This window comes from Oncorhynchus gorbuscha, linkage group LG09, assembly GCF_021184085.1.
Source record: "Oncorhynchus gorbuscha isolate QuinsamMale2020 ecotype Even-year linkage group LG09, OgorEven_v1.0, whole genome shotgun sequence".
Taxonomy (NCBI): domain Eukaryota; kingdom Metazoa; phylum Chordata; class Actinopteri; order Salmoniformes; family Salmonidae; genus Oncorhynchus; species Oncorhynchus gorbuscha.
In genome coordinates, this window is record NC_060181.1 from 84,440,014 (window position 1) to 84,464,799 (window position 24,786).

Below are 24,786 nucleotides of genomic sequence, written 5' to 3' on the forward strand. Positions count from 1 at the left end.
TCCATATGCCCCCTTAGACACAACGACAAAAAACATTACTCAACATTACTCTCTCTCGGTGTTACTCTGGACCCTGATCTCTCTTTTGACGAACATATCAAGACTGTTTCAAGGACAGCTTTTTTCCATCTATGTAACATTGAAAAAATCCATGCTTTTGTCACTTCTAGGTTAGACTACTGCAATGCTCTACTTTCCGGCTACCTGGATAAAGCACTAAATAAACTTCAGTTAGTGCTAAATATGGCTGCTAGAATCCTGGCTAGAACCAAAATAATTGATCATATTACTCCAGTGCTAGCCTCTCTACACTGGCTTCCTGTTAAGGCAAGGGCTGATTTCAAGGTTTTACTGCTAACTAAAAGCACTACATGGGCTTGCTCCTACCTATCTCTCTCATACCTACACGTACGCTACGGTCACAAGACGCAGGCCTCCTAATTGTCCCTAGAATTTCTAAGCAAACAGTTGGAGGCAGGGCTTTCTCCTATAGAGCTCAATTTTTATGGAATGGTCTGCCTACCCATGTGAGAGACGCAGACTCGGTCTCCTGCCTGGGTTGGCGCCCCCCCTTGGGTTGTGCCGTGGCGGAGATCTTTGTGGGCTATACTCAGTCTTGTATCAGGATGGTAAGTTGGTGGTTTAAGATATCCCTCTAGTGGTGGCTGTGCTTTGGCAAAGTGGGTGGGGTTATATCCTGCCTGTTTGGCCCTGTCAGGGGTATCATTGGATGGGGCCACAGTGTCTCCTGACCCCTCCTGTCTCAGCCTCCAGTATTTATGCTGTGGTAGTTTATGGGTCGGGGGGCTAGGCTATTTGTCTGTTATATCTGGAGTATTTCTCCTGTCTTATCCGGTGTCCTGTGTGAATTTAAGTATGCTCTCTCTAATTCTTTCTTTCTCTCTCTCTCTCGGAGGACCTGAGCCCTAGGACCATGCCTCAGGACTACCTGGCATGATGACTCCTTGCTGTCCCCAGTCCACCTGGCCATGCTGCTGCTCCAGTTTCAACTGTTCTGCCTGCGGCTATGGAACCCTGACCTGTTCACCGGACGTGCTACATGTCCCAGACCTGCTGTTTAAAACTCTCTAGAGACAGCAGGAGCGGTAGAGATACTCTGAATGATCGGCTATGAAAAACTCCTGAGGTGCTGACCTGTTACACCCTTGACAACTACTGTGATTATTATTATTTGACCATGCTGGTCATTTATGAACATTTGAACATATTGGCCATTTTCTGTTATAATCTCCACCCGGCACAGCCAGAAGAGGACTGGCCACCCCACATAGCCTGGTTCCTCTCTAGGTTTCTTCCTAGGCTTTGGCCTTTCTAGGGAGTTTTTCCTAGAAAACTGTGCTTCTCACTGTGCTTCTACACCTGCATTGCTTGCTGTTTGGGGTTTTAGGCTGGGTTTCTGTTCAGCACTTTGAGATATCAGCTGATGTAAAATGGGCTATATAAATCACTTTGATTTGAACATCAACAAAAACGGATCACAACTCCTGCATCTCTGTTGGATGCTCGGTAGGTACATAGTCAATGGTAAGCTTTGAGGGGACTCCTATGGTAGGTACACCTATAGCTCATCTTTTGGCAGTAGTACTGTAGACTACATTATCACTAGGGACGCATGATATATCGGTGAACATATCGGAATCGGACGATATTAGCTAAAAATGCCAACTTCGGTATTGGCCCGATGTCTAGTTTAACACCGATGTCAAAGCTACTGTGCATACTTACAGTGGGGAGAACAAGTATTTGATACACTGCCGATTTTGCAGGTTTTCCTACTTACAAAGCATGTAGAGGTCTGTAATTTTTATCATAGGTACATTTCAACTGTGAGAGACGGAATCTAAAACAAACTTCCAGAAAATCACATTGTATGATTTTAAAGAAATTCATTTTCATTGGGAATCCAGATTTCTAAGTCACCGTCTTGCAGTTCCTATCGCTTCCACTGGATGTCAACAGTCTTTAGAAATTGGTTGAGGTTTTTCCTATGTGTAATGAAGAAGTACGGCCATCTTGAACGACGGTCACTTGAAGTTTACCTTTTAGATAGAGTCGCATGTCCAGAAAGCTAGCTACAGTTTGTTTTCCTCCTGAATTCAATTATATTGATTATTTACATAAAAAAATACCAAACGTTGTATTACAAAAGTAGTTTGAAATGTTTTGGCAAAGTTTACAGGTAACTTTTGAGATATTTTGTAGTGACGTTGCGCAAGTTGGAACCGGTGTTTTTCTGGATCAAACGCTCCAAATAAATAGACATTTTGGATATATATCGACGGAACTAATCGAACAAAAGGACCATTTGTGATGTTTATGGGACATATTGGAGTGTCAACAAAAGAAGCTCATCAAAGGTAAGGCATGAATTATATTTTTATTTCTGCGTTTTGTGTCACGCCTGCAGGGTTGACATATGCTTTTCTCTCTTTGTTTACGGAGGTGCTATCCTGGATTCACAACAAGTGTAGCTTTAATTTTCTATCTTGCATGTATGATTTAATGAAAGTTAGATTTTTATAGTAATTTATTTGAATTTGGGACGCTATCCCACTTATCCCAGAGAGGTTAACATCATTATCAGCTCTGGCATCTTCCCCAATATTTGGAATCAAGGACTGATCACCCTAATCCACAAAAGTGGAGACAAATTTGACCACACAAACTACCGTGGAAAGTGTGTCAACAGAAACCTTGGGAAAATCCTCTGTATTATCATTAACAGCAGACTTGTACATTTCCTCAGTGAAAACAATGCACTGAGAAAATGTCAAATTGGCTTTTTACCAAATTACCGTACAACAGACCACGTATTCACCCTGCACTCCCTAATTGACAAACAAACAAACCAAAAACAAAAGGCAAAGTCTTCTCATGCTTTGTTGATTTCAAAAAAGCTTGACTCAATTTGGCATGAGGACCTGCTATACAAATTGATGGAAAGTGGTGTTGGGGGAAAAATATATGACATTATAAAATATGTATACCAACAACAAGTGTGCGGTTAAATAGGCAAAAAACATAAGGCCATGGGGTGAGGCAAGGATAAAGCATAAGCCCCACCCTTTTCAACATATACATCAACGAATTGGCGAGTGCACAAGAACAGTCTGCAGCACCCGGCCTCATCCTACTAGAATCTGAAGTCAAATGTCTACTGTTTGCTGATGATCTGGTGCTTCTGTCACCAACCAAGGAGGGCCTACAGCAACACCTAGATATTCTGCACAGATTCTGTCAGACTTGGACCCTGACAGTAAATCTCAGTAAGACCAAAATAATGGTGTTCCAAAAAAGGTCCAGTCGCCAGTACCACAAATACAAATTCCATTTTGACACCGTTTCCCTTGAGCACACAAAAAACTATACATACCTTAGCCTAAACATCAGCGCCAAACATAACTTCCCCAAAACTGTGAAGGATCTGAGAGACAAGGCAAGAAGGGCATTCTATACCATCAAGAGGAACATAAAATTTAACATACCAATTAGGATCTGTTTAAAAATACAATCAGTTATAGAACCCATTGCCCTTTATGGTTGTGAGGTCTGGGGTCTGCTCACCAACCAACAAAATGGGACAAAAGAATTCTGCATGGAAAAATATCCTCCCTGTACAACGTAAAACACCAAATAATGCATGCAGAGCAGAATTAGGCCGATACCCCCTAATTATTAAAAATCCAGAAAAGAGCTGTTAAATTCTACAACCACCTAAAAGAAAGCGCTTCCCAAACCTTCCATAACAAAGCCGTCACCTACAGAAAAATTAACCTGGAGAAGAGCCCCTGAAGCAAGCTGGTCATGGGGCTCTGTTCACAAACACAAACCCCACAGAGCCCCAGGACAGCAACACAATTAGACCCAACCAAATCATGAGAAATCAAAAAGATAATTACTTGACAAATTGGAAAGATTTTCAAAAACAGAGCAGACTAGAATGCTATTTGGTCCTAAACAGAGAGTACACCGTGGCAGAATACCTAACCACTGTGACTGACCCAAAATGAAGGAAATCTTTGACTATGTACAGAGTCAGTGAGCATAGCCTTGCTATTGAGAAAGTCAACCGTAGGCAGACCTGGCTCTCAAGAGAAGACAGGCTATGTGCACACAAAATGATGTGGAAACTGAGCTGTACTTCCTAAACTCCTGCCAAATGTATGACAATATTAGAGACACATATTTACCTCAGATTACACAGACCCACAATTTTTATTTTTTAAATCCAATTTTGATAGACTCCTATATCTACTGGGTGAAATATCACAGTGTGCCATCACAGCAGCAAGATTTGTGATCTGTTGCCACAAGAAAAGGGCAACCAGTGAAGAACAAACACCATTGTAAATACAGCCTATATTTTGGTTTATTTATTTTCCCTTGTGTACTACTTGCACATCATTACAACACTGTATATATACACATAATGACATTTGAAATGTCTTTATTCTTCTGGAAATGTTGTATTTCATTTGAATTTTTTGTATTTCATCTTTTCTATTTCATGTGCTTTGGCAATGTAAACATATGTTAACCATGCCAATAAAGCCCTTAAATTCATATTGAATTGAGAGAAAGAAAAAGTGAGAGAGAGAGAGAAAGACAGAGAGGGATAGAGAAAGAAAGAGGGAGGAGGGAGAGGGGAGGAAGGAGAGGGAATAAGAGGTTTAGTTCAGGATGTGAAATGAAAATGACTGTTCATATTGGACAAGTTCATGTTCAGCAGTACCTTGTCAGTTTCAAAACATTTCCTCCTTTCCTACCTACTGAACATGACCCAAGTTAGACAAGGAAGTTGAGCTGCCCTGAATTGAACAATGTTCCACAATATTGTCAAAAAACAGAAGTGAAATGTCTGATGCAAACCATTGCTTCAGATTGCAGCTGTGCCATTACCACATACATTTCAAAGAATACACAAGGTTGAATTCAAGCCAGAACTCCGGGTTGTTTGTGTGTGTGTCTCAGTTTTAGAGAGAGTAACAGAGAAAGAGTGAGAAGGGGGAGTGAGGGGAGCAGATTGTGTTTTTGTGCAGCAGCCCACACATACTGTGATCTCTCCTCCACAGAGGGTGCTTCCTCCCGGGCCTGACAGAGCCCTGCACACTGGGTGGCTCTGGAACTCTTTTTCCAGGGAAACAGATACAATCTCAAATTAAACCAAATACAGGAGACGGAAATAGAGAGCATTGTATTGCACATTACATTTTACACATTTACAACATGTTTTTTCCATTTGGTGTTACAGAGTTTACAATTGTCTCTTATCACTGCAAAAGCCCAGTGCTCCAGTCTGGACATTTATCAGAATGTTCTGGTACCAACGTTGTTGTGTGTTAGTTAGCTCTAAGCCCTAACCAACATTTCAGGCCCCAGACAGTGGTAAAACCTTCTGGAGAAAAAAAGTCAAACATTCCAATAACAAATAGTAGAAAAAGCACCTCCGTAACTTTAGTCATCCAACCAGTGATATCCTCTCCACTCACTGATTCTCAGAACATCTTGAATGTAATGACTGATATAAACCAGCTGATCTGACTAACCAAAGGCAGCGTGCCAAACAATAGGTCAGAACATAGAAAGAATTATATGGATGAAACCATAATAGGTTGATAAGGTCTACAAATATTATATACTAATTGTGATACAGGATGCCATTACTGCCTCTGCACTGTTGTCACACACTGACCTTAAGAGATCCTTATTATTCTCTATGTTTGGTTAGGTCAGGGTGTGACTCGAGTAGGAAAATCTATGTTTTCTATTTCTTTGTGTTTTTGGCTGAGTATGGTTCCCAATCAGAGGCAGCTGTCTATTGTTGTCTCTGATTGGGGATCAAATATAAGTTGTAATTTTCCTTTTGGGTTTTGTGGGATCTTGTTTTCTGTATAGTTTATTTTGCCTTACAGAACTGTGCGCTTTCGTCGTTGTTATTTTCAATAAAAAGAAGGATGTACACCTACTACGTCCGGTCATTCCACAAACGAGAGCCGTGACAGCTGTCTCTCTCCCAGAGGTAAAGTCCATGACAGGGCAGCCCAGCCCAGGCTAATCAACAGGAATTTGGCAGCCAGTTATAAATAGTCACTTAGCCAACAGAGTGTCAGCCGACTTTGGCCCGCTGAACAACAAAAAAACACAAGAGGAATGCCATGACCCAGAGAGAGAGAGCGAGCGAGAGATCGAGAGCGAGCGAGCGAGAGAGATAGGATAGAGAGCGAGCGAGAGAGAGATAGGATAGAGAGTGAGAGAGCGCGAGAGATAGGATAGAGAGTGAGAGAGAGATAGGATAGAGTAGAGTGAGAGAGAGATAGGATAGAGAGTGAGCGAGAGAGAGATAGGATAGAGAGTGAGCGAGAGAGAGATAGGATAGAGAGTGAGCGAGAGAGAGATAGGATAGAGAGCGAGCGAGAGAGAGATAGGATAGAGAGTGAGAGAGCGCGAGAGATAGGATAGAGAGTGAGAGAGAGATAGGATAGAGTAGAGTGAGAGAGAGATAGGATAGAGAGTGAGCGAGAGAGAGATAGGATAGAGAGTGAGCGAGAGAGAGATAGGATAGAGAGCGAGCGAGAGATAGGATAGAGAGCGAGCGAGAGAGAGATAGGATAGAGAGTGAGAGAGCGCGAGAGAGAGATAGGATAGAGTAGAGTGAGAGAGCTAGCGAGAGCGATAGGATAGAGAGCAAGAGCGAGCGAGAGATATATATATATTCACTTTATATATTATCTACCTCACTTGCTTTGGCAATGTTAACACATGATTCCCATGCCGATAAAGCCCTTGAATTGAATTGAATTGAATTGATAGGATAGAGAGTGAGAGCGAGCGAGTGAGAGAGACAGGATAGAGAGTGAGAGCGAGCGAGTGAGAGAGACAGGATAGAGAGCGAGCGAGCGAGATAGGATAGAGTGAGAGCAAGCGAGAGAGATAGGATAGAGAGCGAGTGTGCGAGAGATAGGATAGAGTGAAAAAGCGAGAGAGAGAGATAGGATAGATAAGATAGAGAGCAAGCAAGAGAGCGATAGAGAGAGAGCGAGAGAGTGTGAGAGCGCATAGAGAGTGAGAGAGCGAGCGAGAGAGACAGGATAGAGAGCGAGCGAGCGAGATAGGATAGAGCGTGAGAGGATAGAAAAGATAGAGAGCAAGTGAAAGCGAGAAAGAGCCACAACTGTCAGTAAGAGTGTCCATGGGTAAGCTGATCCTACAGTAGATCTGATCCTAGATCTGGACAACTGGCTCCAGGAGAGGAGCTGGGACTGAGAATGTGGGTCGGGGTCTTATCTGATGGCTGTTGTGGTTTATCCCATCCATATCACAACAGATTATGACCACATGACCTGTGGTAGGATATCGCGATGATGTAACACCATCTTTATATAGAGACAGACCTCTTTAGTTATTAATAAAACACATCAAAACAATATGTCGCCACACTGTCTCTGTCCGCAGGTCTCTTCTCATCAGCAGAAAAATGGTAGGACGTGACGGTTTGATAGGGATCAGAACGGATTACTGATCAGACAGCTGCAGCCTGTAAAGCTTTCTTTCTCTCACACACATTTACAGAACTGACAGGGAGCGGAGAGCAAGGAAAGGGATGGGAATGGAGATGTGGGGTGTGGGGGGAGATCCGTGGGTGGCTAGTAATCATTGTATTGGATTCCTCAATTCTTACTCATTGTTAGGAAGAATTATGGTCCAAATCAGATGTTCGGTACTAAACTCAGCAAAAAAAGAAACATCCCTTTTACAGAACCCTTTCTTTCAAAGATCATTCGTAAAAATCCAAATAACTTCACAGATCTTCATTGTAAAGGGTTTCAACACTGTTTCCCATGCTTGTTCAATGAACCATAAACAATTAATGAACGTACACCTGTGGAACGGTCGTTAAGACACTAACAGCTTACAGACGGAAGGCAATTAAGGTCACAGTTATGAAAACTTGGACACTAAAGCGGCCTTTCTACTGACTCTGGAAAAACACCAAAAGAAATATGCCCAGGGTCCCTGCTCATCTGTGTGAACGTGCCTTAGGCATGCTGCAAGGAGGCATGAGGACTGCAGATGTGGCCAGGGCAATAAATTGCAATATCCGTACTTTGAGATGCCTAAGACAGCGCTACAGGGAGAAAGGACAGACAGCTGATCATCCACGCAGTGGCAGACCACGTGTAACAACACCTGCTCAGGATCGGTACAGCCAAACATCACACCTGCGGGACAGGTACAGGATGGCAACAACAACTGCCCGAGTTACACCAGGAACGCACAATCCCTCCATCAGTGCTCAGACTGTCTGCAATAAGCTGAGAGAGGCTGGACTGAGGGCTTGTCGGCCTGTTGTAATGCAGGTCCTCACCAGACATACCCAGCAACAACATTGGCTATGGGCACAAACCCACCGTCGCTGGACCAGACAGGACTGGCAAAAACCTCTTCACTGACGAGTCGCGGTTTTGTCTCAGCAGGGGTGATAGTTGGATTCGCGTTTATCGTTGAAGGAGTTAACGTTACACAGAGGCCTGTATTCTGGAGTAGATTGATTTGGAAGTGGAAGGTCCGTCACGGTCTGGGGCGGTGTGTCACAGCATCATCGGACTGAGCTTGTTGTCATTGCAGGCAATCTCAACGCTGTGGGTTACAGGGAAGACATCCTTCTCCCTCATGTGGTACCCTTCCTGCAGGCTCATCCTGACATGGCCCTCCAGCATGACAATGCCACCAGCCATACTGCTCGTTCTGTGCATGATTTCCCGCAAGACAGAATTGTCAGTGCTCTGCCATGGCCAGTGAAGAGCCCAGACCTCAGTCTCAATGAGCACGTCTGGGACCTGTTGGATCGGAGGGTGAGGGATAGGGCCATTCCCCCCCAAAATGTCCGGGCTCTTTGCTGGCCATGGCAGGTGCCTTGGTGGAAAAGTGGGCTAACATCTCACAGCAAGAACTGGCAAATCTGGTGCAGTCCACGAGGAGGAGATGCACTGCAGTACTTAATGCAGCTGGTGGCCATACCAGATACTGACTGTTACTTTTGTGTGACATGTCTGTGGAACTTGTTCCGTTTATATCTCAGCTGTTGAATATTATGTTCATACAAATATTTACACATGTTAAGTTTGCTGAAAATAAACGCAGTTGACAGTGAGAGGACGTTTCTTTATATTTATTTTCATTGTTTATATTTATTGAAGACTATATGAATCATATAAATAAAAAATGGGCATTAATTTCTCAGAGATTAAATTATATTTCAGCAAAGTACTGTTTCAGTAATGCTAATCTTATGTAGCTACAGAAACGATTTCAGAACAATCTGACATGGTGGGTGTCAAAATCCTCTCTCTTGTTATTTTTTTAGGTGTAACGACTCCCTTCCTTAAGTCCTTACCTTAATTATTAAAGGGGAAAACACAAAACAGGACATAGATCATTGTCAACAGGAGCTTTCAGCCTCCAACTCCCTCCTTCCTATTCCACCTCCCCACCCCACTTCTCCAATCACCTCCTCTATCCCACACCACCTTGCTCCCAGTAGGGCTTCCATCCACCACAGCTGTTATCGAGTAAATAAGGTCCTCTCCACTCACCATTAACCCCCCTTATTAAATGTGTGTCGGAGACCTCTTCTGCTATCTCAGTGCTACCCCACGCTGCACTGAATTGCCACAGACGTTGTTAAGCAGGTACCCCTCATTAACTACCAGATTAAATATCTCCGGTTCTGCTATGAGCCTCACCTTAATATAGTACTTTCATTACACACTAGTGTTATGGCACGCACACACACACATACGAACGCACGCACGCACACACGTTTATACGCACATTTATATGCAATCAGGATTTAGAACAGGTTTTAGAATCAGACACTGATTGACAGACAGAGAATAGCAAATGAAATGCTCAAAGACAGCAACATTGTGTCCATCTAAAAATGTGGTTGAACTCTTCTACTGTGTATATGACTGGGAGAAACACGTCTGTCTATCTGTGTCTGTGTGTCTGTCTATCTGTGTCTGTGTGTCTGTCTATCTGTGTCTGTGTGTCTGTCTATCTGTGTCTGTGTGTCTGTCTATCTGTGTCTGCGTGTCTGTCTCTGAGCAGAGATACAGCCACAGTTACAATCTCTGCGCCACACTCACGTTGTCTTCCACTGATCTGTGATTAATCGTCATGGCAACACAGCAGGGAGCCACCAAAAAGGAGAGGAGAGACAAAAGCTGTGTGTTCAAAGAATGAGTGTAGTAGTAGTAGCAGTAGTAGTACAGTAGTAGTACAATAGGACCTGATATTGACTTTATCTGTAAAACAGGTCTACTTCTATGACAGGAGGGGGGAGAATGAGAGAGTGAGTAGACGTCTGTCCAGACAGACAGATCTGTTTCCACGATGACAGCAAACAGCACATAACATCAATGTAGACCAGACAGACAGATCTCAATGTTTCACCATGCGATGACAGCAAACAGCACATAACATCAATGTAGACCTGCTATATAAACACCATGCAGGACATAACATCAATGTAGACCTGCTATATACACCATGCAGGACATAACATCAAAGACCTGCTACCATGCAGGACATAACATCAATGTAGACCTGCTATATAAACACCATGCAGGACATAACATCAATGTAGACCTGCTATATAAACACCATGCAGGACATAACATCAATGTAGACCTGCTATATAAACACCATGCAGGACATAACATCAATGTAGACCTGCTATATAAACACCATGCAGGACATAACATCAATGTAGACCTGCTATATAAACACCATGCAGGACATAACATCAATGTAGACCTGCTATATAAACACCATGCAGGACATAACATCAATGTAGACCTGCTATATAAACACCAGGCATGACATAACATCAATATAGACCATTTTGAAGATGGTGCTGACTGACATGGCAGCTCTTCTTCTAGCTCCTAAGCAACTTAGCAGTATGTTTTTTGTGTGTGTTGATAATAATAATAATAATATGCCATTTAGCGGACGCTTTTATCCAAAGCGACTTACAGTCATGTGTGCATACATTCTACGTATGGGTGGTCCCGGGAATCGAACCCACTACCCTGGCGTTACAAGCGCCATGCTCTACCGACTGAGCTACAGAAGGACCACGATTCTTACATTATTAGCCAAGAATGTTTTTTGTGTGTGTTGATTCTTACATTATTAGCCAAGAATGTTTTTTGTGTGTGTTGATTCTTACATTATTAGCCAAGAATGTTTTTTGTGTGTGTTGATTCTTACATTATTAGCCAAGAATGTTTTTTGTGTGTGTTGATTCTTACATTATTAGCCAAGAATGTTTTTTGTGTGTGTTGATTCTTACGTTATTAGCCAATAATGTTTTGTGTGTGTGTTGATTCTTACATTATTAGCCAAGAATGTTTTGTGTGTGTGTTGATTCTTACATTATTAGCCAAGAATGTTTTTTGTGTGTGTTGATTCTTACATTATTAGCCAATAATGTTTTGTGTGTGTGTTGATTCTTACATTATTAGCCAAGAATGTTTTTTTGTGTGTGTTGATTCTTACATTATTAGCCAAGAATGTTTTTTGTGTGTGTTGATTCTTACATTATTAGCCAAGAATGTTTTTTGTGTGTGTTGATTCTTACATTATTAGCCAAGAATGTTTTTTGTGTGTGTTGATTCTTACATTATTAGCCAAGAATGTTTTTTGTGTGTGTTGATTCTTACATTATTAGCCAAGAATGTTTTTTGTGTGTGTTGATTCTTACATTATTAGCCAAGAATGTTTTTTGTGTGTGTTGATTCTTACATTATTAGCCAAGAATGTTTTTTGTGTGTGTTGATTCTTACATTATTAGCCAAGAATGTTTTTTGTGTGTGTTGATTCTTACATTATTAGCCAAGAATGTTTTTTGTGTGTGTTGATTCTTACATTATTAGCCAAGAATGTTTTTTGTGTGTGTTGATTCTTACATTATTAGCCAAGAATGTTTTTTGTGTGTGTTGATTCTTACATTATTAGCCAAGAATGTTTTTTGTGTGTGTTGATTCTTACATTATTAGCCAAGAATGTTTTTTGTGTGTGTTGATTCTTACATTATTAGCCAAGAATGTTTTTTGTGTGTGTTGATTCTTACATTATTAGCCAAGAATGTTTTTTGTGTGTGTTGATTCTTACATTATTAGCCAAGAATGTTTTTTGTTTTTGTGTGTTGATTCTTACATTATTAGCCAAGAATGTTTTTTGTGTGTGTTGATTCTTACATTATTAGCCAAGAATGTTTTTTGTGTGTGTTGATTCTTACATTATTAGCCAAGTATGTTTTTTGTGTGTGTTGATTCTTACATTATTAGCCAAGTATGTTTTTTGTGTGTGTTGATTCTTACATTATTAGCCAAGAATGTTTTTTGTGTGTGTTGATTCTTACATTATTAGCCAAGAATGTTTTTTGTGTGTGTTGATTCTTACATTATTAGCCAAGAATGTTTTTTGTGTTATAACATTCAGCAGGAAATAAATGTTGGATATCAGCGCGGTGGTAACTCACCACATATTCCGACCAGAAATACAACTTTCTCAATTTGGATTCTTTGTTCTTACCCCAACAAGGCAATTGAACTTATCCCAGAGGTTGCTCCAAGACACCGCCGGCAGAGAAGAGGCATTCGCATTGGAATTCTAGTCCGACTCAGGAGGCGTGCATACCATCCTCCGCTTCTGAGTATATTACTTGCTAATGTTCAGTCCATGGACAAAGTAGACGAGCTCAGGGCGAGGATCTCCTTCCAGAGAGACATCAGGGACTGAAACATACTCTGTTTCACAGAATCATGGCTCTCTCCGGATATATTGTCCCCGTCCATACATCAAGCTGGGTTCTCAGTACATTGCGCAGACAGCAATAAAGAACTCTCCGGGAAGAAGAAAGGCAGAGGTGTCTATTTCATGATGAACTACTCATGATGTGATTATGATAACGTACAAAAAACTCAAGTCCTTTTCTTCACCCAACCTAGAATACCTCACAATCAAATGCCAACCATATTACATCGCATGAGAATTCTCTTCGGTTATAGTTAGAGCCTTGTATATTCCCCCTCAAGCCGATACCACGATGGCCCTCGAGGAACTACATTGGACTTTGTGCAAACTGAAAACCACATATCCTGAGGCCGCATTTATTGTAGCTGGGGATTTTAACAAAGCAAATTTGAGGAAAACGCTACTGAAGTTCTATCAACACATTGCCTGTAGTACTCTCGCTTCAAAAACTCTTGACCATTGTTACTCTCCCTTCCGGGATGGCTACAAGGCCCTCCCCCACACTCCCTTCGGCAAATCAGATCACGACATTCTGCTCCTCCCTTCCTATAGGCAGAAACTCAAACAGGAAGTACCCGTGCTAAGGTTTATTCAACGCTGGTCTGACCAATCGGAATCCATGCTTCAAGGTTGTTTTGATCACACAGAATAGGATATTGTCTGGGTTGCATCTGAGAATAAAACTGACTTATACACAGACACCGTGATGGAGTTCATCACTGTTTATGGGATGTTGTTCCCACTGTGACTATTAAAACCTACCCAAACCAAAAACCGTGGATAGATGTTAGCATTCGCGCAAAACTGAAAGCGCGAATCATGGCAAGGTGACTATGAAAATGGTTGAATACAAAGAGTGCAGTATTGCCCTCCGTAAGGCAATCAAACCAGAAAAACGTCAGCACAGAGACAAAGTGGAGTTGCAATTCAACGGCTCAGGCATGAGACGTTGGTAGCAGGGACTCCAGACAATCACAGATTACAAAGGGAAAACCCGCCATGTCGCAGACACCGACATCTTGCTCCCGGACAAGCTAAACACATCTTCGCCTGCTTTGAGGATAACACGGTGCCACTGTTGCAGACCACAACCAGAGACTGTGGGCTCTCGTTCTCCGTGGCCGACGTGAGTAATACATTTTAGCGTGTTTTCACCTTGTCAGCTCGGGGGGATCCAATCTTGCAACCTTACAGTTAACTAGTCCAATGCAATAACCTGCCTCTCGTTGCACTCCACAAGGAGACTGCCTGTTACGCGAATGCAGTAAGCCAAGGTAAGTTGCTAGCTAGCATTAAACTTATCTTCTAAAAAACAATCAATCATAATCACTAGTTATAACTACACATGGTTGATGATATTACTAGTTTATCCAGCGTGTCTTGCGTTGCATATAATCGATGCAACGCATGGGAATGATTTAACAAAAGCACATTTACGAAAAAAGCACAATCGTTGGATGACTGTACCTAACCATAAACACCAATGCCTTTCTTAAAATCAACACACAGAAGTATATATTTTTAAACCTGCACATTTAGCTCAAATAAATCCAGGTTAGCAGGCAGGGTATATGCAACAGTTTGGGCCACCTGGCTCATTGCAAACTAATTTGCCAGAATTTTACGTAATTATGACATAACATTGAAGGTTGTGCAATGTAACAATAATATTTAGACTTAGGGATGCCACCCATTAGATAAAATACAGAACGGTTGAGTATTTCACTGAAATAATAAACGTTTTGTTTTCGAAATGATAGTTTCCGGATTCGACCATATTAATAACCAAAGCCTCGTATTTCTGTGTGTTATGTTATCATTAAGTCTATGATTTGATAGAGAAGTCTGACTGAGCAGTGGTAGGCAGCAGCAGGCTCGTAAGCATTTGTTCAAACAGCACTTTTGTGCGTTTTGCCAGCAGCTCTTCGCAAGCACAGCGCTGTTTATGACTTCAAGTCTATCAGCCTAATGGCTGGTGTAACCGATGTGAAATAGCTAGCTAGTTAGTGGGGTGCGCGCTAATAGCGTTTCAAACGCCACTCGCTCTGAGACTTGGATTGGTTGTTCCCCTTGCTCTTCAAGGGCCGCGGCTTTTGTGGAGCGATGGGTAACACTGCTTCGAATGTGGCTGTTGTCGATGTGTTCCTGGTTCCAGCTATACTGTTACACTGGCAATACTATAGTGCCTATAAGAACATCCAATAGTCAAAGGTATATGACATACAAATGGTATAGAGAGAAATAGTCCTATAAATACTATATTAACTACAACCTAAAACCTATTACCTTGGAATATTGAAGTCTCATGTTAAAAGGAACCACCAACTTTCATATGTTCTCATATTCTGAGCAAGGAACTCAAACATTAGCTTTTTTACATGGCACATATTGCACTTTTACTTTCTTCTCCAAAACTTTGTTTTTGCATTATTTAAACCAAATTGAACATGTTTCATTATTTATTTGAGGCTAAATTGATTTGTATTGATGTATTATATTAAGTTAAAATAAGCCAGTGAGCATCTGGCCTCCCTTGATAAAAAAATAAAAAAATAAATGGGCCAATCAGCATTGAGCTAAACTGAGCGAGCTCAACTGTGAATGATCCTGACGCACCAAAAAATAAGTGTCTATGGAAGCCAGCTTGGATTTGGAGTGACTCCTATCAAAGCCATTGAGAACATACGTCATTGACAGAAAAACATGAATTGTTGCATCTCGTTGTGTTGTTGTCGTCTGGTGGCTAGCTAGCCAGCTAGCCGAAATGGTCCCTTTCCTATCTTAGAAATGGGTGGGGATAGGGATTTGGACTTGTGGTTTTACTTAATTCTCCATACTGGCCTATGATTATAACAGCGATTCTGATGCAACCATTAATTCATACATTGTTCTGCTCCTGAACTGAGAGGATGGAAGTTTAATACATAGCTAGATGTAGAAGGTTAATGTTAACTAGCTAACGTCGCCCATGAATGGAAGTTAGACTAGCGAGCAAACATTTTAGCCAGGTAGCCTAAGACAACAAAAATAAAAGTGTGTACTGTATGACAGAGTGCTAGACTGTTTCTTCAACAGGAAAGAGATGAGGATGGTATTGGTGTTTCTCTACAAGTCGGGTGAGTCAACATGTTTTTCTACTTGTACAAACGCGTGCGCACACACACCCACACACACACACACACACACACACACACACACACACACACACACACACACACACACACACACACACACACACACACACACACACACACACACACACACACACACACACACACACACACACACACACACACACACACACACACACACACACACACACACACAGCAATCACAACCATGGACAGACACATATTTAACTTACGTTGATTGGACTAAATTGTTTTTTGGTATCTTTTAATTGTCGCTGTATTAAACTAAGCAGATGTGATATGATGATGTTGAAATTTTGAAGTTGAAATGGTGCTGGAATAGTGGAGGCAGCTCCTGTTTTCTTTGTGACTTGCTATAACTCTCTGTGGTTCTAAATCAATAGTTGTTTAGTGGTCTGAAAATATTAACTTGCTTGACCATGCTGTAGGTCAGTTACAGTACATGCAGTATGCTGTGTAGACTTCACTGGACAGAGGTTGCTATCTTATTTTGTGATACAACACAGGTGTGGTTGAATTTAATCTGTGAGCTCTTATTGTCTCTGCCGTTAGGCCTTCAATATCACGGTCACAAGGCATATTAACTAACAGGTTATAGAGAAAACAACACAATTATCACAACCTATAGATTGTAAATGGCTTTTTGGGGGGGGGGGGGACTTCCCCATTGATTGTACCCATGCACCGCTACTGCAGTGCACCACACACACAGTCATGTGATGATGTGACATAATGCTGCTTTGAGATCTGTGTGCATTTGCTAACAGACACATCCAGCTGGATGCTCCACACACCTTTGATAAGACACAGGATTCCCAGGAGCACCTTGGGCAGTGGCAGTAGCTGAGCACATAAGTCCATAACAACACTAGAACAACATGAAGAAGTCATCAAGACATAGTAAACACCTCTAACCCACCTTTCAACACCAGTCTGAAGTGCATACCTGTAGCCTAGAAGATCAAGCTGATATAGGAAAGAGTGGATGGCCACTTCAACTTCATGTTGCCATGGTGATACAGAGATGAGCGGGGAGGGAGGGAGAGTGAGGGATGATAATAATAATAATAATAATAATATGAGATGAGATGTGATCTGAGTGGCCTCCTCTACTCCTCTCAATAGTGAATCTGATTTCCCCTGACATTACACCCAGCAGGGCATCAGTCAAGCACCTATCTACACACTGCAACACACACAGCAGCTCCAGGAGGACCAAGGTTGCCTCCTCTTTCTGTAGATCACTACAACCTAACAGGTTTCAGAGACTGAGTCAGAACCCGAGAGAAGCAGACATAGAAATATATACACATCCTATATACAATTAGAGAGATTCCCAGTGCAGGCAGATTGATTAGAGAGATCCCAACTGCAGGCAGATTGATTAGAGAGATCCCCACTGCAGGCAGATTGATTAGAGAGATCCCAACTGCAGGCATATTGATTAGAGAGATTCCCAGTGCAGGCATATTGATTAGAGAGATTCCCAGTGCAGGCATATTGATTAGAGAGATTCCCAGTGCAGGCAGATTGATTCCCCGTGCAGGTATATTGATTAGAGAGATTCCTAGTGCAGGCAGATTGATTAGAGAGATTCCCAGTGCAGGCATATTGATTAGAGAGATTCCCAGTGCAGGCAGATTGATTCCCCGTGCAGGCATATTGATTAGAGAGATTCCCAGTGCAGACAGATTGATTAGAGAGATTCCCAGTGCAGGCAGATTGATTAGAGATATTCCCAGTGCAGATAGATTGATTAGAGATTCCCCGTGCAGGCAGATTGATTCCCCATGCAGGCATATTGATTAGAGAGATTCCCAGTGCAGGTGGGATTGATTAGAGAGATTCCCCGTGCAGGGATATTGATTAGAGAGAATCCCCGTGCAGGCATATTGATTAGAGAGATTCCCCGTGCAGGCATATTGATTAGAGAGAATCCCCGTGCAGGCATATTGATTAGAGAGATTCCCCGTGCAGGCATATTGATTAGAGAGATTCCCCGTGCAGGCATATTGATTAGAGAGAATCCCCGTGCAGGCATATTGATTAGAGAGAATCCCCGTGCAGGCATATTGATTAGAGAGATTCCCCGTGCAGGCATATTGATTAGAGAGAATCCCCGTGCAGGCAGATTGAAATAAAGATGGTATTCCACGTCCAGAGAACTATAGAGAACTATAGATACAACCTCTCTTATCATCTTATCATAACCCAGTGCCTGGGTTTACCTCCGCTATACCCGCACCCCACCATACCCCTGTCTGCGCACTATGCCCTGAATATATTCTACCATGCCCAGAAATCTGCTCCTTTTATTCTTTGTCCCCAACGCTCTAGGCGACCAGTTTTGATAGCCTTTAGCCGCACCATCATACTACTCCTCCTCTGTTCCGCGGGTGATGTGGAGGTAAACCCAGGCCCTGCATGTCCCCAGGCACCCTCATTTGTTGACTTCTGTGATCGAAAAAGCCTTGGTTTCATGCATGTCAACATCAGAAGCATCCTCCCTAAGTTTGTTTTACTCACTGCTTTAGCACACTCTGCCAACCCTGATGTCCTTGCCGTGTCTGAATCCTGGCTTAGGAAGGCCACCAAAAATTTGGAGATTTCCATACCCAACTATAACATTTTCCATCAATATAGAACTGCCAAAGGGGGAGGAGTTGCAGTCTACTGCAGAGATAGCCTGCAAAGTAATGTCATACTTTCCAGGTCCATACCAAAACAGTTCGAACTGCTAATTTAAAAAATTACTCTCTCCAGAAAAAAGTCTCTCACTGTTGCCGCCTGCTACCGACCCCCCTCAGCTCCCAGCTGTGCACTGGACACCATTTGTGAATTGATCGCCCCCCATCTAATTTCAGAGTTTGATCTGTTAGGTGACATAATATATATGCTTAACAATCCAGCAGTCCTACAATCTAAGCTAGAGGCCCTCAATCTCACACAAATCATCAAGAAACCCACCAGATACAACCCTAAATCTGTAAGCAAGGGCACCCTCATAGATGTTATCCTGACCAACTGGCCCTCCAAATACACCTCCGCTGTCTTCAACCAGGATCTCAGCGATCACTGCCTCATTGCCTGTATCCGCTATGGGTCCGCAGTCAGTCGACCACCCCTCATCAATGTCAAACGCTCCCTAAAACACTTCTGCAAGCAGGCCTTTCTAATTGACCTGGCCCGGGTATCTTGGAAGGATATTGACCTCATCCCGTCAGTTGAGGATGCCTGGTCATTCTTTAAAATGAACTTCCTCACCATCTTAGATAAGCATGCTCCGTTCAAAAAATGCAGAACTAAAACAGATATAGCCCTTGTTTCACTCCAGACCTGACTGCCCTCGACCAGCACAAAAACATCTTGTGGCGGACTGCATTAGCATCGAATTGTCCCCGCGATATGCAACTGTTCAGGGAAGTCATGAACCAATACACGCAGCCTTCAAGCAGAAATTTGCATCCTGTAGCTCTAACTCCAAAAAGTTCTGGGACACTGTAAAGTCCATGGAGAACAAGAACACCTCCTCCCAGCTGCCCACTGCACTGAGGCTAGGTAGCATGGTCACCACCGATAAATCCATGATTATTGAAAACTTCAACAAGCATTTCTCAACGGCTGGCCATGCCTTCCTCCTGGCTACCTCGGCCAACAGCTCCGCCTCCCCGCAGCTACTCGCCCATGCCTCCCCAGCTTCTCCTTTACCCAAATCCAGATAGCAGATGTTCTGAAAGAGCTGCAAAACCTGGACCCGTACAAATCAGCTGGGATTGACAATCTGGACCCTCTATTTCTGAAACTATCCGCCGCCATTGTCGCAACCCCTATCACCAGCCTGTTCAACCTCTCTTTCATATCGTCTGAAATCCCCAAGGATTGGAAAGCTGCCGCAGTCATCCCCCTCTTCAAAGAGGGAAACACCCTGGACCCAAACTGTTACAGACCTATATCCATCCTGCCCTGCCTATCAAAGGTCTTCGAAAGGCAAGTCAACAAACAGATCACTGACCATCTCGAATCCCACCGTACCTTCTCCGCTGTGCAATCTGGTTTCGGAGCCGGTCACGGGTGCACCTCAGCCACGCTCAAGGTACTAAACAATATCATAACCGCCATCGATAAAAGACAGTACTGTGCGCCGTCTTCATCGACCTGGCCAAGGATTTCGGCTCTGTCAATCACCATATTCTTATAGGCAGACTCAGTAGCCTCGGATTTTCTAATGACTGCCTTGCCTGGTTCACCAACTACTTTGCAGACAGAGTTCAGTGTGTCAAATCGGAGGACATGTTGTCCGGTCCTCTGGCAGTCTCTATGGGGGTACCACAGAGTTCAATTCTCGGGCCGACTCTTTTCTCTGTCTATATCAATGATGTTGCTCTTGCTGCGGGCGATTCCCTGATCCACCTCTACGCAGACGACACCATTCTGTATACTTCTGGCCCTTCCTTGGAGACTGTGCTATCTAACCACCAAACGAGCTTCAATGCCATACAACACTCCTTCCGTGGCCTCCAACTGCTCTTAAACGCTAGTAAAACCAAATGCATGCTTTTCAACCGTTCGCTGCCTGCACCTGCACACCTGACTAGCATCACCACCCTGGATGGTTCCGACCTAGAATATGTGGACATCTATAAGTACCTAGGTGTCTGGCTAGACTGTAAACTCTCCTTCCAGACTCATATCAAACATCTCCAATCTAAAATCAAAACTAGAGTTGGCTTTCTATTCCGCAACAAAGCCTCCTTCACTCACGCCGCCAAACTTACCCTAGTAAAACTGACTATCCTACCGATCCTCGACTTCGGCGATGTCATCTACAAAATAGCTTCCAATACTCTACTCAGCAAACTGGATGCAGTTTATCACAGTGCCATCCGTTTTGTTACTAAAGCACCTTATACCACCCACCATTGCGACCTGTATGCTCTAGTCGGCTGGCCCTCGCTACATATTCGTCGCCAGACCCACTGGCTCTAGGTCATCTACAAGTCCATGCTAGGTAAAGCTCCGCTTATCTCAGTTCACTGGTCACGATGGCGACACCCACCCGTAGCACGCGCTCCAGCAGGAGTATCTCACTGATCATCCCTAAAGCCAACACCTCATTTAGCCGCCTTTCCTTCCAGTTCTCTGCTGCCTGCGACTGGAACGAATTGCAAAAATCGCTGAAGTTGGAGACTTTTATCTCCCTCACTAACTTAAACGTCGTCAAAACAGTGTAATTAAATTGTTGCCAGCAACACAGTTACAGTCACCAACGCTCTGGATAAAATGGTTAGAGTGGGGTGTTCTCTCATTATGTGTCTGAAAGTAGCTAGCAAGCTAGCCAACGTTAGCCAGTTAGTTTGGGTGCTTGACTGCCGTTGTGAGGTCAGAACGTTCGGAACAACCCTACTCATTGGCCAGAGAGTCCGGTATGCGCTCTGAACAGTCCGAGAGCGACACGTTTTGAATTTACGAACGGACAATCTGACAGCACAGTTGCAGTCAACAAAACTCTGGATAACATAACAGCCTAACCAGTTCTGCTAGTGGGAGTAATGTTCAGTGAGCTGTTCTGTCATTTGTGTCTGGAAGTAGCTAGCAAGTTAGCAGTCAAGCACACAAGCTGTTGTTAGGACAGGACTCTCCGATCAACCCTTAAGAAGATGGGTGGGGCTAAGGCTTAATTAAGAGGGTGTGTGCGATGCTGAATGGGTGTAGACAAAGAAGAATAGTAGTACCAAAATATTCTATGGCCATTTTCTCAAAATTGAGTGTACAAGTTTATTAACTTTAAAAACAAAATTACTTTCCCATTGTTCCTCAACTGTAGTGTATGATACACACTTTTGTAGCCCTGAGTCTCTACATTTATCCAATGTAAAAAACACAATTTCAAATTTTGCTACATAAAACCGAATTGAGCCGGTCGGTCACATATGGGTTGTATTAACAATGGTGTTTGTTCTTCATTGGTTGACCTTTTCTTGTGGCAACACGTCACAAATATCGCTGATGTGATGGCACACTGTGGTATTTCACCCAGTAGATATGGGAGTTTATCAAAATTGGATTTGTTTTAGAATTCTTTGTGTGTCTGTGTAATCTGAGGGAAATATGTCTCTCTAATGTGGTCATACATTTGGCAGGAGGTTAGGAAGTGCAGCTCAATTTCCACCTCATTTTGTGGGCGGTGTGCACATAGCTTGTCTTCTCTTGAGAGCCAGGTCTGCCTACGGTGGCCTTTCTCAATAGCAAGGCTATGCTCACTGAGTCTGTCCATAGCTTTCGTTCATTTTGGGTGCACATAATTCAGGTATTCTGCCACTGTGTACTCTCTGTTAAGGGCCAAAAAGCAGTTTGCTCTGTTTTTCGTTTAAAAAGAAAATGTGTCAAGTAATCTCTCTCTCTAGGAAGGCAGTTAACCCATTGTTCCCCGGGCACCGATGACGTGATGGTCCATTAAGGCAGCCCCCCGCACCTCTCTGATTCAGAAGTGGTGGGTTAAATGCTGAAGACGCATTTCAGTTGAATGCATTCAGTTGGCCTCGTTCTCTTTCGGTATCTATCTTTTTCTCTCGCCTTTTTAGTTGGTCTCTTTGGTAACGCTTACCAATAAATGTCAATCATAAGACATTAGAAATACTTTTACACTCTTTACCATGTCTCACTGTGTGTGTGTGTGTGTGTGTGTGTGTGTGTGTGTGTGTGTGTGTGTGTGTGTGTGTGTGTGTGTGTGTGTGTGTGTGTGTGTGTGTGTGTGTGTGTGTGTGTGTGTGTGTGTGTGTGTGTGTGTGTGTGTGTGGTAAGAGTGAGAGAGAAATGACTTGCAGCGTTTTTGTCTTGTCCTGCACCAACACACTTGATTGAAGAGAAAGTGCAGTTTGATTAGACAGTTAGATCAGGTGTGTTGTTGCTGGCCTCTGGGAATGAACGAACAAGAACCTATAAAGCTTGTTCTTCAAAAGCACAATAAGTGGACCAGCCAAGTTGATCTGTATTCCTATTCCACACACTCTTCCAATGCATCCGTCTGGACCTTTCTGGCACATTCGACATTCAGCTCGAAAACGGTTACCGGATGACATGTTATGGTTACCGGCGCCTGCCGAGAGCTCGTAAATGGACTGCCGTTTAGCTGTGACAAACCTTTGATCACATGTTTGTCATCAAACATTAACAAACCCCCGAGTCAAACAACTGGAAAAAATAACCTACAAAACCCACGTCCCTGTTTCAACAAGTCAACATTGTTACATTGTAACAAATATGTAACAGAATGCCAGTTGCAGATGATGTTACTGGAATGCAACGCAAACAGACTGGCGTTTATCGATCCGCTACTTACGTATCTACTGATGAGATTCCGTAGTACGCTAAAATCCATCCTTTTGACAGCTCCCCACCAGCTATTCTTTACTGTCCACTTTCCTTCCAGTTTCCTTGGACATTTACCGACGCTACCTAATGTTCATCTCTCTTCCGGTATACATCGTTCACAAAAGCACTGTCTCTCCATCTATATGAGCGTGAGAAAGCAGTGGTCTTTCAGTCGGCTGTTCTGATTTCCATGTCATCCTTTCATGTTTGCGCTTTGGACAGCCATGCAGCTGTTAAATGTGACTGTACTGCTATCCTTGATTCATAGTTTCCAGAATGTCCCTTTTCACAACGAATACACGTTTGCAAAACGGATCATTGCAAGGACTTTTGAACAGCTTATTTTCACCTCTTCCATTGGTTGTTTTTTCCAAGAGTTCGTTTGTCTTCTTGTCCTTCTAGAAATCTCCTTTCACATCAGTCTTTCCCCCCTGTCCCGCTGCCTTTTCGATCTGTTATGGTTCTTCCATCTGGAGGGAGAAAATGCGAAAGGTGCATTGCTCCCAGCGTCAGAATGCTATGCTGCGCCTGCGTATTGAAATTGTTCTCGCCATGCACAACCTGGTAACATAGGCTAGACGTAACATTGTAAATGTATCCTAGCTTCTCAAATGAGTATGATATGTTACGTTTGGTGTTTGTAACCTTCAAGCAAAAACGAGAGGAAGGTGGATGTTTGGGGGGGTTCATCATTGACAACTTTACATTAGCAACTTTGCTACTACTTATTACTTTTTAATAAGTAGTAACATAATTTGTTTTTAACTAACGTGTCTAGTAAAATTAAGGTTAAATAAAATAAAAACATAAAAAAGTTTATGAAATAAATGAAATACTGTAAGCTTGTTCACTCAGGTTCCCTATATATAATATTAGGTTTTGGTTGAAGATCTGATAAAATTCAGTATCAAAAATATGCAAAAGTAGAAAATTAGAAAGGTGGCAAATAACTTTTCACAGTGATGTATGTATGTATGTATGTATGTATGTATGTATGTATGTATGTATGTATGTATGTATGTATGTATGTATGTATGTATGTATGTATGTATGTATGTATGTATGTATGTGTGTGTGTGTGTGTGTGTGTGTGTGTGTGTGTGTGTGTGTGTGTGTGTGTGTGTGTGTGTGTGTGTGTGTGTGTGTGTGTGTGTGTGTGTGTGTGTGTGTGTGTGTGTGTGTGTGTGTGTGTGTGTGTGTGTGTGTGTGTGTGTGTGTGTGTGTGTGTGTGTGTGTGTATGTATGTATGTATGTATGTATGTATGTATGTATGTATGTATGTATGTATGTATGTATGTATGTATGTATGTATGTACACCTTCTCATGTTATATATAGTTTTACGTTTAAAGGTTTAATGTCGCCTGCACAAGTACAGTGTAATGACTTTTTTGAAACTCAAAACTCAACAATGCAAT

General features: G+C 42.6%; 1 pseudogene; it reads right to left on the reverse strand.

The window, feature by feature from the left end:
* The window catches only part of LOC124044186, an 82,135-nt pseudogene extending 58,304 nt beyond the window's left edge, over window positions 1-23,831 (reverse strand).
* Between the last annotated feature and the right edge of the window lie 955 nt (window positions 23,832-24,786).